Below are 13,356 nucleotides of genomic sequence, written 5' to 3'. Positions count from 1 at the left end.
AGATACCACCTCACACCTGTCAGAATGGCTGAAATCAGCAACACAAGAAATAACGAGTGTCGGTGAGGATGTGGAGAAAAAGGAACCCGTGTGCACTGTTGGTGGGAATGCAAACTGATGCACCCACTGTGGAAAATGGTATGGAGGTTCCTCAAAAAAGTTAAAAATAGAACTACCTCATGATCCACAGCGATTATGCTACTGGATATATGCCCAAAGAAAACAAGAGCACTAACTTATTTATTTTTTTTTTCAACGTTTATTTTTGGGACAGAGAGAGACAGAGCATGAACGGGGGAGGGGCAGAGAGAGAGGGAGACACAGAATCGGAAACAGGCTCCAGGTTCTGAGCCATCAGCCCAGAGCCTGACGCAGGGCTCGAACTCACGGACCGCGAGATCGTGACCTGGCTGAAGTCGGACGCTTAACCGACTGCGCCACCCAGGCGCCCCAAGAGCACTAATTTAAAGGGATACATGCACCCCCATGTTTATAGCAACGTTATTTACAAGAGCCAAGATATGGAATCGTCCATCCATCAGGAAGATGTGTGTGTGTGTGTGTGTGTGTGTGTTACACACTCACATGCACACACACAATGGAATATTACTCAGCCATAAAAACGAATGAAATCTTGCCATTTGCAACAACATGGATGGAGCTAGAGAGTATAATGCTAAGTGAAATAGTCTGAGAAAGACAGATATCATATGATTTCACTCATGTATGGAATTTAAGACACACAAAAAATCAAGCAGAAAGAAAAAAAATAAGACAAAGAGATATAGAAAGAAAGAAACAGACCCTTAACTATAAAGAACAAACTCACGGTTACCAGAGCAGAGTTGGGTGAAGAGAATGGATTAAATAGGTGATGGGAATTGAGGAGTGAACCTGTTGTAATGAGAACAGGGTGATGTACGGAAGTGTTGGATTACTATATTGTACACCTGAAACTAATATAACACTGTTAACATACAGCGTTAACTAATTGGAATTAAAATAAAATCTTTTTTAAAAAGTTCCGGTCCTTTGGGAAATGAAGTTCATTCATTAGAAGTCAAATTGCCTTGTAAACTACTATTGCTGAACCCCAGAAGGAAAGCTCCTTTGTCAGGACTTGGCATGTGCCTTCGTCATCTGCCTCATTCTCTGGAGGGCTAAAGGAGGTCATGAAGAGCTCTGAGCCAAAACGTAGTCTCATGGTTAGACCATGTGTTTGTCCTTTGGTACTTGGGGCTGTGTAAAATCACAGATGGACACATGAGCTGGACATTCCGCTTCATGTGGACTGCAGTGTAGGAGCGTGAACCGGGTTCTGCAGAATTCAAAGATTTCCCATCTGCGCTGTGTGTATGAGGACTCGAGGGTTCACGTTGGGTGAAGTCACATCCTTCCATTTTCTGGGAAGCTTCAGTGCCTGCACTGGAGTTTCTCTTTCCCGTTTATCCCAAACCTATCCTGGCTGTGGTTCCTCATTGACACTGAACCTGCTGTTTATCCTCATTTTTGGTGCCTCATTCTTAAACTTCTCTCCTTGCTCCTGGTTTGTTGGCCCTCGTGGGCCTACTCGGTCTTAACAATTGTCAGTCAGGATTCTGTACTTGCAAATACCAGGAGTAGACTATGAGTAACTAAAGCAAAATAGTGTTCTATAGGACAAATATAGGGAATGTCTCACAAAATAGACAGCTAAGAGCCGACAGTTGCAGGGTCTCTAGAAGGCAAGAACTGATGGGCGGATTCCTCAGGACTCAGCTTTCATGACTGACATGTCTGAGCCAGTGTCTGACCCTGACCCACTCGGCTGGATGTTTAAACATCAGAGAGGATCTCATTTGTTTAGTTTGGACCGTCATCCCCCATTGATGGTGTTGGATGCCCTTGGAGCAGTGGCGGAAACAGAACGTGGTGCATCCCCAAATGAAGGTCAAGGACTTGTTACCAGGTTATGGGAGAAAGGATACTGGGCAGGTAGAAACAGGGGCATCCGTCAGAATGCCTCACAGAGGACACAGACCCAGGAACAAGACAAAGCATGCACAGTGGGCAAGGGCATTTCTGAGTGCAGCCACATTCTTCTCTGCTGAGCCTCACAAGCTCAGACTGGTAACGAAAGTTCCCTGGAGTCACCTTGTGCTCACCCCTCCTGGCAGGACGGAGGTTGATGGATTTTGTTTATGCAAATGGACCATTTGGTAATCTTGCAGACACACTCCAGCTATTGTCCCACAGGATATGAGATAAGACTTGCATGCCCCAGGAAGGGCGAGCCTCAAGCAGAATGCCATTTCAGCGAGGAATTAGATAGGGGAAAACACAATCTCTGACTGAAAGTCTGGAGCTCAGCACCCCTTCAGAGCCCACCGAGACAAAGACCGAGGCCAACTTTGAACTCTAACACAGAAGTGGGTGCCCCGGGTCAGGAAAAATCTGCCACAAACCAGCTGGTGTCCTTAGATAGTCAGCTCACCTCCTTGAACTTCAGTGTTTTCATCATGAAAATGTTAAGGTAGCCATCCTCACAATAGCCCTCTGTGAATCTATAGCCAACAGGCTAAGGCTGGACAATGAGCAGGGCTCACTGTCCATAACTCCATTCTAGGACTTCTGTCGCAGTGCATGACTCTGTGTGTGTGTGTGTGTGTGTGTGTGTGTGTGTGTGTATGTCCCATGGTACAGTCATTTCTTCCATGGCTGGAATTCTTATTCATATCTATAGCCAACATATCTAGCACAGTGACTGATGTATAATCAGCTCCTACTGGATATTTGTTGAACAAACAAATGGATGGATGAATGAATGAATGAATGAATGAAGATGACTCAGAGGCCAGACTCCATTACCTTAGAGGATGCCATGAACAAAAGAATGAAGTAGGCCCCCTTCTGCTTAGAGCATCTAAGAAAGGAAACACCTAGCTCAGCTGTGCTGGTGTGATATCCTTAGTGTCACCTGTTCTGTAGCTCAGAAAACTTCTCTCTTTGGAGCCTTCTGAAAACAGAAAACCATGATGCTTATGCAGAGGGGTGGGGATTGGGTCAGTAGAGTCCCTAAAATTTCCGAGAGTAACTGGGTGGGAGGTTCAGATTAGAATCAACCTCACCGAGGGCATGGTGAGAGCCTCATAGCAGAGCAGAAGCCCCTTACATGTCCTCTGTGGTGACATAGGGCTGTGTCAAGAAGAGTGTGGAGTCAGAGCGTCACCCAGTGCCCCCAGTGTCATGACATTCAGGTAATAACCCTGAGGCAGGACAAGGTCTTTGTTTCTTTTCTTTTCTTTTCTTTTAAATTTTTTCAAAACCTTTATTTATTTTTGAGAGAGAGACAGACAGACAGACAGAGTGAGAGCAGGGGAGGAGCAGAGAGAGGGGGAGACACAAAATCCAAAGCAGGCTCCAGGCTTCAAGCTGTCAGCACAGAGCCAGACGCAGGGCTCAAACCCACAAACCGTGAGACCATGACCTGAGCCAAAGTTGGACGTTAACCGACTGAGCCACCCAGGCTCCCCAAGGTCTTTCTTTTCAAAGGCCATCCAAGGACTTGGGAATTACAGACAGACCACATGTCCTGGAGCGCTCTACAGTTTTCTTCCCATCAACCCCCAAAAATGGGCTGTGGTTTTCACAAGAGCCAAAAGGTGGAAGCAAGCTAGGTCATCATCGAAAGAAGAATGGAGAAACAAAATGTAATCTGTCCACACAGTGGAGTGTCATTCAGCCTTAAAAAAGAAGGACGTTCTGATACATGGACGGACCTTGAGAACATATGCCAAGTGAAATAAAGGCAATCACCAAAGATACTGTGTGATTCCACATATATGAGGTTCCTAGAGTGGTCAGATTCACAAAGACAGAACATAGAGGGAAGATGGTTAAGGGCTGGGGCGGGGGGGCAGGGAGGGGAGGGGGGCTAGTGTCTACAAGGTACAATTTCAAATTCCAGAGATTGGTTGCACCACAATGTGAATGTACCCAACATTACTGAACGGTACACTGAAAAATAGTTAAGGGGCACCTGGGAGGCTCAGTCGGTTGAACGTCCAACTTTGGCTCAGGTCATGATCTTGCTGCTTGTGGGTTCGAGCCCCACTTTGGGCTCTGTGCTGACAGCTCAGAGCCTGGAGCCTATTTCGGATTCTGTGTCTCCCTCTCTCTCTCAAAAATAACTAAACATTTTAAAACATTGTTAAGATGGTTAAGAGAAAGAAAGCAAGAGTTCTGGTTGCACCACATCGCTGATGCAAGGAGCTCGGAGATTCAGATTTCAAATAGAAGCAATGTAGAATCAAATGTCAGCTCTGCTGATAAAGGAAGGAATTAAAATAAGGGGCAAGCAACAAAGTAGGCAAAATGAGCCCATTAGATGTGAGCTGGGGGCCTCCCTGCTCCTCAAGAACCAGGCATAAATAGCTCAGTCTCCTGCCAAGGCCTTGGTGCGTGGCAGCCTCAGGCCCTACCCAAAGCCCCCACACTTTTGAGGACATCCCACAGCCTCCACGTCCAGGCTCCTGTTCCCGTGTGCATAGCACAGATGTGAACCCCACACCTCTCTGAGCCTCACAAAAAGCCACAAACTCAAAGTAATTTGAGCACTCTGGGGTCTGGGGGTTGGCGATGTGAAAGGAGGGGTTTCCACTGCCAAGATGCCATGAACGTCAGGGACACTGTAGGCATCACCTGCTAAGGACCGGTGCAGGCTGTCCGAGTTGGCCGCCCCACCACCAAGCTTCACTGGCACCGTTGCTTTCCAAACCCACCCCCATTTCCTGCCTTCCTCAGCATTCCCCACTCTCCCAAAAAAAGTCAATGCCTTCATGGGAGTCTCCAAACACCTTATTTCCTCTGTGGGCCTTCAGCACCGGGTCATGTAGGCCCCCAGTGGTTCATCTCTGTGCCAGACCATCAGCAGAATGGTCCAATCAGCATTACTTCTCCACCTATGTGGAATTCTCATGTCCACTGCTAGGATAACACAGAGCTATCCATGGTGTCACTGGGTTGCTGAGAAATTCAGCTCGTTGTCCGGGGTTGGGGGAGAGGATTCGCATTTCGATCCAGGTCTTACATCAAAGCAGCAGAATAAGTTTTGGACAGAGTTAGATGCAAAAGTAATCCATAGAAGGCAACATTTAATTTAAGCTCTTGAGACTAAAAGTAATGGGAGAAATAATAAAAATGGAAATTGACAGGCTCAACTACATGAAAATATAAAATTCCTAAATAAATAATCGAAGTTTGAAGGCCTTGGAACAAATCTGTGTCGAACATGGCTGGTTTCGACCTCTTCTGTCCACAGCTCAGACAACCAATAAAAACAACAGCAACGCCTTTAATATAAGCGAAAGCGCTGATTCTCCCTGACAGTTTTCTCTGCACATGAAATAGAAACAGTTTTCTCTGCACATGAAATAGAAACAAAGTGTTTTTTCCAGTCACTTTTAAAAGAACACACAATAAGACATCAAATGTGATTTATGGTCTATACAATTGTCAAAAGATTTCAATGACAATCCTCAATGCTGACAAATTGCGGTGACATGGAGAGAATAAAAACTTTTTACGGAATATTATGTCCCAACAAATCTTCTGGAAAGCAATTTTGGCAATAACGATGAACAGCCTTAAAGTGTTCATTTGGGTCAATCCTTCTAGACTCTATCCTAGGTACACACACTGAAATATTGCAATACGTACCTAGTGTTTTCTCAGTTTCACTTATAAGTATGAAAATCTGGCAATAATTTGGCTAACAGCATTGGAAAGTCTAAATAAATTGATATATCGATATAATGAAACATCATGCAGGTACAAACAATTACGCTTTGGTGGATATAAATGACAATTAGTCAACATTAATTTAAAAAGCAATGTTAAAAACATTCTATATGCGTTAAGATATATACTATAAATAAGCATGCATATATATATTCATAATATTTTTGGTAAAAGACTGGAAATATGCTGAGTCAATTGGATATCCTCCTGGGAAAACACACACCATAAAACAATCACTCCCAGATTTATTATAGATTTAAATGTTGAAGGAAAAACAGTGAACGATGTAGAAAAAAAAAACAGAGCATCCTTATGAATATGAAGTAGGTAGAATTCTCTTTTTTTTTTTTTTGAAGTAGGTAGAATTCTTAAGCAGAACATAAAAGTGCTGAACTGTAAAGAAGAAAGTATTAGCATAATGTTTTAATATCTTGAGGAGTAGAAACGCAAGCCACAGAGCAGGGGAGATTTGCTGCACATGCGTCTGAAAGGGATTTATAACTGGAATTATAAAGAACTCCTACAAATCAGTACAAAAAAGAAAATGAGTAGCCTACTGGGGAAACAGGTAAAAGATATGAATGGGCACCTCACAAATGAAACTATCCACACAGCCGCTACACGGGGAAGAAAATACAGCGTTGGCCACGCTGTGGACAGAGCGACTCGCTCGCTCCTACGCTGCCCGTGAGAGCGTAACTCCCTACAACCACTTGGGAAAAGTGGATCGGCTAAGGTTGGACACAGATGTCAATAAAAGGAACACGGGTAAATACAGTGCGCTCTGCTCACACACAAGAGAACGCCGTAGAGCAGCGACAAGGAGCAGCTATGTGCAGTGGGGTGGGGGGTCTCAGAAACACGATGTGGAGTGCAAACATCCGGTTCCAAAAAAGAGGCATACTGTGTGATTCCATTTACGTCAAGTTCGAAGAGGAAAACAATTTCCGTGGTGCTGTCACCCCGGAGGCGAGGGGGGGGGACCAGGAGGGGCCCAGGAAGTGCTTCTCGCTGTGGCCAAAGCTGTTTATTTGGGTAGCGGGTTGCATGGATGTGTACAATCTGTGAAAATGTGGCAGGCTGCACTGTTATTAGGACTTGTATACTTTTTGTATCTCTATTTTGCTTAAAGGTTTGTTTAGGACCGTGAGAAATAATCCCTGAAAAGGACACAGGTCGTTCCGATCTCTGGACGGTGGGGTTCCTTGCTTTCTTCTTTGTGTTTGTTTTCTGAAACGAGCATGTGTTACTTGTAAAACAACTGTTCTGCTTTGGGTTTTGCTTGTTTTGAGGACAGCCTGCCTGCCTTCAGCAGAACGAGCCCTGCGATGTATCACACCTGCTGGGCAAGGGTGCCCCGGGCGGAACGGAGGGCACACGACGGGGTTCCGGCTCTCAGGGCAAGGCCCACTGGTGACACAGCCCCTCGTATTGCTGAAGCCGGAACTGAAACGCAGGCACATTTTCGGGAGCTCAGGGGGTGTCCCTGCCCTCCGCTGGAACTGCTCCGTCCCGGCTCCCCAGCCCGTGCAGTCCGGCCTCTGGCCACATGGGGACCATCGAAGGCACGCCAGTCCAGAAAGCCAAGAGTGAATCCCAAACTGTCCTTCATGGACCGGAGCGTCAAGGAGGAGAAAGGTTGTAAACCCACTCCGAGTGCAGCTCTTTCAAGGGGAGAGAGAACCGGTGTCAGAAGATGCCGATGCGTTGACGTTCTGATGCTCCAGCCAACAGCACGTCTTACCTGACACGCCCTGTCGTCCACATCCTTTTGGTTTCAAATATCAGACCACCTGACTCGCACTGGGTTACGTGGCAAAGACAGAAAAAATTCGGAGGTGGGCTCGGTATCCAGGCGTACTTTCATCTGGACCCTGACTCAGACTTGCCCACCTCTCTCTGTTGGCCACCCCTCCCCCATGATGGCAAGATGGCGGCAGCAGCCGCCAAATCCACCTGCTTCCTCATTCAATTCTGACCAAGGCCTGAGCTTTGATCTGATGGAACGCTCCTGAACCAACCCCAGTGACCGGGAGAATGGCATGCTCTGAGGTCGTGATTTACCTGACGTGTCCACTCTGCCAGGGACACTTGGTATCCTGTGCCGAGGGTGGGGTCACCACCACCCACGCTGCTAAACGGGGAAGGAGGGGGTGGGGAGGCAATCCTGAGTTCCATTCCATGTGCTCCATGTGCAAAATGGTTGTCCGACCTTAGGTTTCTTAGGTGCAAATTTGGAGTTCATCACTTTATTTATTTATTTATTTTTTATTTTTTTTTTCAACGTTTACTTATTTTTTGGGACAGAGAGAGACAGAGCATGAACGGGGGAGGGGCAGAGAGAGAGGGAGACACAGAATCGGAAACAGGCTCCAGGCTCTGAGCCATCAGCCCAGAGCCCGACGCGGGGCTCGAACCCACGGACCGCGAGATCGTGACCTGGCTGAAGTCGGATGCTTAACCGACTGCGCCACCCAGGCGCCCCGGAGTTCATCACTTTAAAAGGACGGAGAAGGGGGGACTGCTGGGTGGCTGGGTCGGTTAAGCCTCCAACTCTTGGTTTCAGCTCAGGTCATGGTCTCATGGTTCATGAGTTCAAGCCCCGCATCGGGCTCTGTGCTGACAGTGAGGAGCCTCCTTGGGATTCTCTCTCTCTCTCTGTCTCTCTCTCTCTGCCTCTCCCGTGTGCTCTCTCTCTATCTCAATATAAATAAATAAACTTAAAGACAAAAAAGGAGAGGAAGACCACAATAAGATCTATTCTCCTGGAATAGAAACATAAAAAGGATAGACCGTGTGACCTTGAGATACTCCAGGGGGCTCCTTTCTGGGGGCGGGAGGTGGGGAGGGAGGGTCTAGCCTCTCCGACATGCACATGCGGGGAAAACCCTAGAGGCTGAAGCAGTAGTGTGGGATCATGAGTGCCTCTGGCTGGGCTGGGGGGTGGCAGACACCCTGTCCTGCCTTCCTCCGAGGTCTGGAGGACACTGGTGCCTCCAGCGTGATCCAACCTGGCATTGTCACCTGACCCAGAGGATAGGGAGGCCGGGGGAGTCACGAAGCTCCTCTCCACCCACTTTGACACCCTCTCCAAATTGCGTCCCGTTTTCCTTTATGTCAGTCTGTGAAAGGCAGGTCTGAGCCAGCGTGGCCTGGGAAAGGAAGGAAAGGAAACGCTCTGCTTCGGGAAGGGCCACTTTACGCAGCCTGCTTCTGATTGTCTTTTCCTCCGAGTGACCTCTTCTTTTAAAAGCACTGGCCTTTTCCGAGGCCTGGGAAAAATAGCCAAGAAAAGCTGAGGACCGCCTTCTTTTAGGGCCAACCTTTCCTTCCTTTCATGTGGTAAAGAAGCCCCCTTTGAGGGCTGCGCTGTGTAAGCCTCTTAATTGCAGGGCTAATATGAACCAGAGCAGAATGATCCATCCAAGAATCTTTGTTTGGATTCGTGACCGTTTTCAAAGGGGACTCGGGGTCCCTCCCTTATCTGGTCTCCTATCAGCTGAATGACGTAAGTGTTTACAAAGGGCTCAGCAGAAGAGATAACACATTATCACCCCTCCCAGCCTCAGGGGGGAGGGAGGTTTACTCTAAAGATTATCAAGTCTTAACTCCCAAAGGGTGAAGAAACCCAGGCTTCTAGGAAGCTGCTTCTGCCCTGTTCATGGCCCAGCCCAGCCAGGTGTCCCAGGGAAGGTCAGAAGGGGGTCCCACAGCACCGTGGCCAGAAGCGTGAGCCAAAAGGGGTGAGCAAGACCGGTTCTTGTTTCAGAAAGGACCTGGATCCCGGTGTAGACGACGTGCTAAGGGGATGGGAATCTTCCTGCCGGAGCTGACAAGACTACACAGAGGTTATCAACCGTCCCTGTTATGAGCGAGCTGGGATTCCCCTTCAGGCTGAGAGCGGTGGTTGGCCGACAGATGTGGGTGACAACTTACAGGTCGCGCCCTGTTTTTTGACCCAGGACCACGCTGATCTTGGGGCGCTCCCACCAGGACTAGGCAAGGGTGCGGTACGAGGTCCTGGTCGTTTCCATGCAGCACAGGACTCCTTGAAGGAGCAGGCCTGTTCCGGAGCTCAGTGTTGGGCAGGCAGGGAAGATGTCAGCTCTGCACTGTGAACCTGCTCCTGCTTCTTCCCTTTTCCTCTCAAAGCCATTTTCCGTCCTCACTCTGTCTCCGTGCTTGCTTCCCAGAGGGTCCACATCATGCTTCTATTCACCTGTCCGTGAGGGACTGTCTTGTGACCCCTCGCATTTGAGGACGGAGCTCCACAGCGGGGTGGGGCCTCAAGGACCTTTTAAAGAACAGCAGGGATGATTTGGACAGTTGAGGAAAAAAGAATTTCCTGGAATCTGGCCCTAGATTCTTTTCCACCATCTGAATTCATTGGCCAAGGGCGGGGTGAGGGATACTAGCTGATTGAAGAAGACAGCTTCCCAAGGATGTTCCCCAAGGGAGGGATCCTGTCAGATTCAGAGCAGCACACTGTGTGTGTGATGAGCCTTGCCGTGCACACTTGGGTGGAGATATGTCCGGGGCTTTCACAGCACAGGCGTGCCAGAGTAGGCTGGACTCTAGACTGTGTCCTCACCAGACAACACTTGGAAAGGTGAACACTATACTCCTCAGGGCGCCTGGGTGGCTCAGTCAGTTAAGCATCGACCTCTTGATATCGGCTCAGATCATGATCTCAGGGTTTGTCAGTTCAAGCCCCACATTGGGCTCTGTGCTGACGGTGTGGAACCTGCTTGGGATTCTCTCTCTCTCCCTCTCTCTCTGCCCCTCGCCTGCTCTCTCTCTCTTTTTCTCTCTCAAAATAAATAAGTACACACTAAAACTTTTTTTAAAAATACTTCTCATCACCCGGTTGTGTCCGATCTGGCCCCCAATGTCACCAAAATGTCCTCTCTCCAGGACCCGGAGTCAGGAAGCGTCCAGCTGCCCCTGGCACTGCATCTGAGGAGGCATTTTGCACCTGTCTCTGGAGGACGCCCCAGCCCCTGCCGTCCTGGCCCATGGCACACTCCATGGCATTCTGCCCTCACCTTTGTGCAAGAGCTTTTTCCTGGAGAGTAGCCTGCAAACGTTCTAAGGCTGCCATTTCCTCCAAGATACACCCTAGTGGCTTCTTTGTTCCTTGATGTACAGCAGAAGATAGGTTTAAGTGATGTTTGGAGAATTTGGTAATTAAAAGAATATGTTATGCGGAGAGAGTTTTTCAGTTGAAATTTAATACATAAGTGCATTCAAACCAGGTTTCCCTGACCATAACCCAACGGTAAAATCTAGAGTGCTGACACCACGCTAAGCCCAAACTCCACATTTCTTGAACTTGAGCCCAGGGAAGAGAACGTATAACTGTCTGTCCACTGACATTTTTGCAGGGCATCAGGGGCTGTCCACAGTCTGGCACATCACTCTGTGAAAATATGTCTCTGAACCAAACCATGATGGCTTTGTTTTATTTTTACAGTGGGTGGGTTGCAGAAAGCCAGGAGGAAATTCTGTTTTCTAGCCTGCTTATTTTACTTGGACAGGGAAAATGCCTCCCTAACGGGTGTCCTTGAAAGCAATCAAAGCCAAGAAAAAGCATTGCCAAGGTTCAAAGGGTAAATATTCCAAAAAGTAATATTTAGCAAATTATTTTCAGGAACAATGCCGACTACCACCACAATTATTTATTAAGGTTTGGAAGTCTTGGTCATTGTAACATTATAATAACATCGGAAACAGAATAAAATGAATGCATATGGTAAGGGGAGAACAATTCTCTTCACAAAGAGTAGCCGTTAGGAATATACTATCGTTTAAAAACAGTTTGGCTAAGTAACTTTAAAGGACAAATGTGTAAAAACTAATAGTATCTCAGTAAAGATCTCACTTGCCATAGTGTTAAAAAATTATATAATAGAAATGATTTTGAGAAAATAGACAACATGTAAATAAAACCTCAACGTTCCATCAGAAGTCATAAAAGACAATCAATTTGAGAACCGAAACGTATTTCTAGATGTAAGAATGAATAATTCAAACAGATTCTTTATGGATTTGGCAAAAAGTTGGCTTGGACTTTCAGAAGACTGTCTGAAATATAAGACTAATGGGGAAAATGTTTACAGTTCCAGCAGATATTAAAATATATTTTAATAGAAACATTAATTAAAACATTATAATATTGGCTTAAAAACCAAGAGAGAGATGGATGGAATATCGTACATATGCCTTGAGGTAAATGAAGGCAATCGTATATAGAAATTCAGCCAGGAATATATGGAATTTTTGATGATCTAGCAGCCATGTTTAAGAAAAGTAAAAGGAAATAAGTATAAAACTAATTTTAATAATATATTTTATTTAACCCTGTATATCAGAAGTATTTTAATATGCAACCAATCTAAAGAAATGTTATTAACAAGATTGTTTATGTTCTTCTTGGGTACTAAGCGTTTGAAATTTGGACTCTCCACATGTCGAGTGTTTGATAGCCACGCATGGAGAGTGGTTATCCATCATTACAGCATAGATCGTGGGGAAGGGGATTTTATACATTATGAACAAGAATCAGAAAAACAACAGAGAAGGAAAATAAATATTTAATGAAGAGTATGAGGTCCTGGTAATGGTTTGTAAAATCTAGATATCCATAAACATAGAATCACACTATAGGCCTTCTGATGCAATAAATTTTAGAAGAAGTAGATTATAAACAATCTTAGAAACCAAGAAACAGATAAGCCGACAGTGAGTTGAACCGAGTTATGACTTGGGTGGATCTGGGTGGGAGGCCCACTAGTTCCAGGACAACATGGCCTGCAGAGGAAGGGAAGAAGGCAGAAGGTGACAGACACAATGGAGACAGTTGACCTGTTCACTAAGGCAAGTCCTGGGGACGGAAGCCAGGAGTCCAACAACCAAAAGGCAGAGAGAAAATTTCCAGAGTGATTCAGATAACTCTCAGGACCTGGCAGTCCTGGTGGGCGAGGCTATGTAGCAGAAGTTTCCGGGCCCTGAACCAATTTGAAGTCCAGAAGGGTGTTGCCTGGTGTTGGGTAATCTATCCGCAGTGGACAGCACCCCACCCGTGGAAGCCCCACCAGAAAGAATGGAGCTTGTCCTGGGGAGGAGGGCTTGTGGAATCAGCATGCCTCAAGAACTGCCAGGGTTTCAGATGACTTCAATCCTAGAGGGACAGGAGGACACCCTCAAGACCACAAACATACCGTTAAGTGAGAGAACAAGGCAGAAGGTAAATGCCTTGGACAGATAGCCATGGGAGTGGAGGATGCTGTAATGTGCTGAATTGTGTTCCCCACATTTATGTGCTGAAATCCTAATCCCCAGTACCTCTGAATATGACTACATTTGGAGATAGGGTCTTTAAACATGTAATTAAATTAACGTTAGGTCATTAGGATGGGCTCTAATCCAATAGGACAGATGTTCTTATAAGAAGAGGAAGTTAGGACACAGAAACTGAGAGAGACAGCCATGTATGTGAAGACTCCGGGAGAAGAGGGCCATCCCCAAGCCAAGGAGAGAGGCTTCAGAAGAAACCAGCCTAGAGGAAACCTTGATCTT

General features: G+C 46.5%; 1 long non-coding RNA gene across 1 annotated transcript; it reads left to right on the top strand.

The window, feature by feature from the left end:
* The first annotated feature begins 9,088 nt into the window (after positions 1–9,088).
* LOC121014281 (uncharacterized) lies at positions 9,089–10,987 on the top strand. The gene is made up of 2 exons (XR_005783138.1): positions 9,089–9,286; positions 10,693–10,987. It is a non-coding gene; the product is annotated as an uncharacterized LOC121014281 (long non-coding RNA).
* Positions 10,988–13,356: the final 2,369 nt, after the last annotated feature.

This window comes from Herpailurus yagouaroundi, unplaced genomic scaffold, assembly GCF_014898765.1.
Source record: "Herpailurus yagouaroundi ecotype Mexico unplaced genomic scaffold, PumYag 202, whole genome shotgun sequence".
NCBI classification, from domain to species: Eukaryota; Metazoa; Chordata; class Mammalia; order Carnivora; family Felidae; genus Herpailurus; species Herpailurus yagouaroundi.
Note: the sequence above shows the minus strand (reverse complement) of the source record. Positions and strands in the feature narration are given on the sequence as shown.